Raw genomic sequence first — 6297 nt, 5'->3', positions numbered from 1 at the left:
GGGCGGGGCGGCGGGAGGAAGTGCGCGCCCGCGCCCGCGGCCGGGGGGCGGGGGGCGGGGCGCGGGGCCAGGTGAGAGCCCGGAGGCGTGGCGAGCGGGCGCGCCGGCCCCTCGGGACGCCCGTCCCCGGCCCCTGCTGAGGGCGGGGGCCGGGGCCGCGGGAGGGGGCCTCCCCCACACTCTGCCTCCGTCCTCGGGAGGGCACCCGGGGCGGATGCAGAGAAGACAAGGAGCTGGACAGTGTGTGGGGGCGGTGTGGACGGGGAAAGACGAAGGCACCTGGCCCCCTTCCCCTGGGAGGAAAGCGGTGGGGGGGTGGGGGGGGGGGTGGGGGCGGGGGTCAGCCCGGTGGGCCGACCAGCTTTGCAGGGACAGGAGCTGGGTCCCTGGTGCCCAGCACAGGTGGGGCACCGAACAGGAGCCAGTGACTTTAGATGAATGAATGAATGAATGAATGAATGTGCATTTCCCCCAGGGCTCTGGAATCAGAGCACACCACAATCCCCCCTCCAGATATTGAAGGCCAGGTGGGAAGGGGTGACCCGGCCATGCCCTAATGGGTCAGTTGCTGGTGCTGCCAGGCTGGCCTGCCCTGCCCTGCCCTGCCGTAGCCAGCACCAGGAAGTTTCGATGCAGGTGGCTGACCACCTGTCTCACCTCTGGCTGTGGCATAATCTAAGGAAACTGAGGGAACCTTCCATCTATAAACTGCTTAGAGGAGCGGGGTCTGGTGCATGGTTGGTGCCATGTACGAGTGATCCCTATTATTTAACCACCACTGACGCCCAAGGGCCTGGGGACCCTGAACTGTTCAAGACCAAGTCCCTATTCTGAGAAGCCCATGCCTAGGATGGGAGACAGGGAGGATGTCGGTGCGATTGGAGCTACAACAGAGATGGGGACAGGCAGCAGGACAGAAGCAGGGAAGAGGGGCTCCTTATCCAGGTGGGGTGGGGGTCAGGAAACCCTTCTGAGAAGAGGGGGCTGAGTGTTGAGGGGGAGGGAGAAAGGTGTTCCAAACTGAGGGAGCGGTACATGCATAGTATGGAGGCAAGAGAGAGGGGGCACTTTGGGGGGTTTGCAGTCCTTCCCTGTGATGGAAGGTGAGGTCGGGCTGGGGAGCTGGTGTCAGGAGAAGCTGAGGTTCAAATGGGGCCTGGATAGTGGAGCACTCTGGATGCTGGGAATAAATACAGAACTGAAGTGAAAACTCACTGTCCGCCGACTGCCCACCCCTGTTAGCAGCCAGAATTGAAATCTTTTGAAAATGGGCACAAGGGTCTCCCCAGAGTCTGGACTGACTGTTTTCAGTGAAGCTCAAAGGAACAGAAAGGGTAGAAGTCTTTGGGTTTCACACCCCCTTCCCCATGCAGGTCATGACGTCATCCCTTGTGGTGTGCAAAACTGGGCAGGTGGAAAAGCACACTGAGCCCCCGTTGGACCTCACTGTGGACCAAAGAGGCAGCTGGGACAGGAGTCACTGTCTTCATTGCACAGAGGTAGAGCCCAGACCCCTGACGCTTATTCCAAGCTCGCCCAGGGCCACAGGCAGCAGGTTGAATGGAGCCTCACCTGGATAGAGAGAGCATCTCGTGAAATCCCCACCCTTTAGGTGCCCTTTCCTCCCCGAAACTGCCAAAGGGCTGAGCAGTGACTTGGTGCTGAGCTGGGTGTGTAGCTACGGAGCAGGGCTCCCCGCCCCAAGGAGTGGTTGGGAGGCGCCCAGTCCCCCAACGATCAGCTGTCAGCCTTGTCATCCCCACTGATGCTGTCATCAGGCTTTGGGTGGCAAGGCTAGGAGGCAGGTGGGGCCAGACTGGGGGTGGAGGGAGCTGAGAGTCAGGCAGAGGCGTTTGGCCTTGGTTGCTATAGGGATAATCATTCTAATGATATCCTTGACGTCTGTCATGCCTTACAGTTTCACTGAGCACTTCCTAATAATAACAGCGCCCATTAATGGATTGCTAACCCTGTGCAGGCACTGTCCCCTCGCAGGTGGGAATCACTAGCCCCATTTTACAGATGAGGAACCTGGAGGCCAGAGAGGTTCACTTCCTGTTTGAGATTCACAGCTAGCAAGAGGTAGAACTTGAATTGGAACCCGAGTCTGGGCACACAGCAGGGCTCTCTCCCGACATCATACCTGGTATGCAGTATTTCATCCAGCCATCAGACTGTGAGGTGGGCAGAACAAGTGATCTGCTTTCTTCATTCTACAGATTTGGGAACTGAGGCTCAGAGAAAGGCAGTGGCTTGTCTCAGCCTAGCTAGACACAGTCAGGATTTGAACCCAGATCTCCTGATGTGAAGCCCCAGCCTTACCTCCACTTTATGCTCATGCTTCTGCAGGAGGGAGCTTAGTTACTGGGTAAGGGGAATCTGCTCTGGTTGGCCGGGGATTTCCCTGAATCTCAGACATTGCTGGGCCCTGGACAGCACCATTTTCCTGGGGCTTACTTTGGAGGTGGCCCAGGTCACAGTCTGCCTGGCCAGGGTACTGTTTACTGTTTTCGGGGGGGGGGGGGCTATCCTTGAAGGCCTGTGGGTGTCTCTGTCCCTTGAGACCCCACCAGTCCCAAGTCCAGAGCTCTTTTGCCACTCTGCACAGTGGGCAACTGCCTTGCAGACCCCAGAACATCAGAGGTGGCCAGGCTGGCCCTCGGCCTGCCATGGAATCCTCTCCTGGGGATGCAGGTGGCCAGGCAGGATCTTCCAGCCCCCAGCCTTGAGCACCTAAAGGCCAGAGACCAAGGCCAACCTCTGTACCCCTAGACAGCAGTGCCTGCCCCAGGCTGGCACCCAGCTGTGGCTCAAGATGTTATGTCCAATTGACTGCCTGGTTGGACAGAGGGGAAAGGAAGGAAAATGGGGCAGAGAGGAGAGGAAGGAAAGAAGGAAGATTGGTTGACTCAAAAGAATAGACAAACTTGGAGAAATGAAAACAGGAACAAATGATCGCATAGTTGAGTAAATACAGTGCATGACCTGACTGCAGGGTCAGCAGACAGGTGACCACCCTCCAGCCTCCCTCTGCTCAAGCCCACCTGGCATCCCACCCCACCCACTCTGAGGCCGGGAGTTCCCTGGGGCCCCAGCCGAGTCTCTGCTGCCGCCATGTGGCCGCTCTGCTCCCTGCACCATCATCATGAGGGTTGTGGGCTCTGCTTGGAGTTCCTGCCTTGGGGCGTGGGGTGCGTATGGGTGGTTGAAGGAGAGGGAACGTGGGTGCCGGTGGTGGATGGAACTTCAGAGGTCCAGTTATGCGCCCTTGGGATGCCTTGGTGGGATCTTTGCTCCTCCCGCCTCCCTATGTGCCCTCCCCTCCCTTTCATCTCAAACACCAGATCCCAAGAGGTCTTGCCCGTGGCCAGAACTCTTTCACCCAAAACCCTGGCCACACGTTTAATGAGCATCTCCTGGGTGACATACACTTGGCACGTGTACATTTCATTCCATCCTATTATGTATTATTCTTATCCTTTGACAAAGGAGGAAGCTGAGGCCTAAAGAGGACAGATAATTTGCCCAAGATCCCACAGCTGATACATGGAGAAGCTGAGATTCTAACCAAGGCATTTGGGGCCTTAGAGCTCCTCCACGCAGAATCCCCAAAAGTCAGAGGTGTGGGGAGCCTTTAGAGTTCTTCTTGTTAAGACAACAAGGGGACAATATGGGGAAACTGAGGCTCTCAACAGGAAGGGACTTGTCCAAACTATGGCAGGTAGAACCCAGAAGTGCCTCTTCTCCCAAGGTCCCTTCTCTCCGGTCTCCCCCAGATCAGCTCAACTCCAGCTACCATTTAACTGGACTTCAGGGCTGGGGAGGCAGGACTCCTGCCCTTGCCTCCTCTCCCCGCCTCCCCATTCTCGATCCTTCTGGGTGGAATGAGGTTGATAATGGGTGAGGGTGGGCAGAGACTGAGGGGCCCTCATGGCCCAATCTTAGTGTTTATTTGGCCTTTCCGTTTGTCCCTTTGGGTGTCTGCAGGCATAGATGGCCGGGGCAGGAGAGAGGAAGTGAAGGTCTGAACAGCAGTCGGCTGCGGATGATACAGTGGCTCGCCCTGCCCCTTCCACATGCAGGTGTGGCCCAGCCGCTGCCGAGGTCAGGTCACTGACCTCCATACCTGTCCTTTTGGGTGCGGCTCGGCTGATCCCTGAAGGCTCCCAGATGGAGGGGGCCTGGGACACTGGGGGCAGGCCCACGGGCCTAGGGCTGGGAGGGGGAAGAATGGGTGGGGTGGGGGGTATAGGCAGAAAAGAGAGGTCAGTAGTGCACTCTGGGCTGTGCGGAATGAACCTGAAACTGAGAAGCAGCTCAGACTGTCCCGCGCTGACCAAGAGCAGCGCTCGCCGGTGTCCCTGCGCATCACTTCCAAAGCCGCTCAGAAGCCTCTTCCTCCCTCCCTCTGACCTGCTCCTCTGACCTGGCCCAGTGGCTGTGTGGCTCCCCAGACACATGCAACACCAAGTAGTTCCCCTGCCTGGGGGTCCCTCTCTCCTCCACCAGGTGCACAGTCCTCCCTACACTGCAAGGCTCATGCTTTCATCTCCTCCAGCGAGAGGGGGAGTCCACGAGAGCTCTTCACAGGCTTCCTGGGGGCGGCTGGTAATCCCCACCCAGATCATCCTCCAGCACTTGCTGTGATCTTCCAGGGCAGGGGAGGGAGAGACCAGAGCAGCCTGGGATCCACAGGGGCTTCTCCGCTGCCCCTCAGCCCCACCTGGAGGACTTGGTGAAAGGGGACAGTGTAGCTTGATGGTTAAGAGCCTGAGCTGTGGAGCCAGACAGCTGGAGCTTGAATGCCTGCCCTGAGACTCTCTGGCTGTGTGATCTTGGACTAGTTGCCTAACTTCTCTGAGCTTCGGTTTCCACCTCTGCAAAAAAGGGGATGACAACAGCACAACGGTACCTCCCCCTAAGTAGGTAGGGCTGTGGCTGGTACCAGCACGCACTGAACTTGCACAACCCTCCTCCCCTCTAAGCCTTTCTTCTGGCTCCCTTCTCCCCAGCTTCCCCCAACTTTGCTCTAGCAAGGTTGACAAATTGGCCAAGTTTTTGCCCACTCCTGCCCTTTTGTGCATGTTGTTCTCTCTTCCAGGAATGCTTTTTAGGCCTTATCCACCTTTTTCAACCTTACACTTCTTTTGGCCCTGAAGACAACTCAGTGATACCACCAGGAAGCCCTCCGTGATATTCCCTAATGCTATCCTCCCCGCCAGACCTGACTCAGGGTCCCCCTCTTAGAGCTTCCCAAGCAGTCTGATGGCATTGGTCCCTGTGGTGGTCTCCTTTCCCTCTGGGCACCCAGCAGCAGGGTAATCTACTCAGAGTAACCCACACAAGTCCCTGATTCCTGGAGAAGAGACCAAGGTGATTTGGGGCTGAGCAAGGCTCCCTGGAAGCCCCCTCCTTCCTGCCCCAGCTTTATTTTGGTTCTAGAATCATTCCAGTCAGCAGACTTGGTCCCCACCATGCCCATCTCGGGTACACAGTCAACATTTCATGCAGTCAGAGGGACAGAAAGAGGGGGAAGAGAAGGTAGGAGTAAATGGCCTATGCTGCAGAGCCACTGGGGCAGAAAAGAGTCTGGCGTCTCCCCGGCTCCAGAGGCTCACCAGCTGTGTCCCCGGACCCTGTGCTGGCCTGGGCCGTGCAGACCTCCCGGAATGGGCCACAGGCCTGGGCCACAGCTGTGTTAGGTGGGGAGAGCTACAGTTCTGCCTCCAGCCCATGACCACTCTGGGCTCCCGCAGCATCACTGGAGATAACTGATTGGGCCTGGGTCTCTATAGCTCATCAGGACCAGAGGCAGCCAGCCGGAGAGCCCATGTCCTGACCTGAGGGTGGCCCTTGGGAGCAGATGCCACAACACGCCCCGCTCCCCACCCCATCCTGATGAACCAGCAGGGGCACCCACCCCTCGGCCGCCTGCTTCTCTGGGGCTGCCTTTGGCGGATGGGAGGCGCCTCAGCCGGTGACATCTGGAAGGTATGCGCTCTTCCTCCAGCTGGGGTGGGGTGGTAGCCAAAGCCCTGTGGGGGCAAAACAGCCCAGCCCGTTTGCTTCTGGGCAGGACCCCTGTGGGGTGCCAGTCACAGAGCTCCTCCATCAGACTTCAAGCCATCAGGCTGGAGCTAGACACTCCTAAAGCCACAACTTACTTAGCTTCTGTCCCTGCTCCCTGGCTTTCCTCTCTCCCCTGCAGTTTTCTCCAGAGGGCTCCCTGCCTCCCCCCCACCCCCACCCTGCATAAACCCCTCGCCTGAGAATCTCAGGGTCTGCTTTTGGAACTCG

This window comes from Neofelis nebulosa, chromosome 10 (genome assembly GCF_028018385.1).
Source record: "Neofelis nebulosa isolate mNeoNeb1 chromosome 10, mNeoNeb1.pri, whole genome shotgun sequence".
NCBI lineage: Eukaryota > Metazoa > Chordata > Mammalia > Carnivora > Felidae > Neofelis > Neofelis nebulosa.
This window is presented reverse-complemented; position numbering follows the sequence as displayed.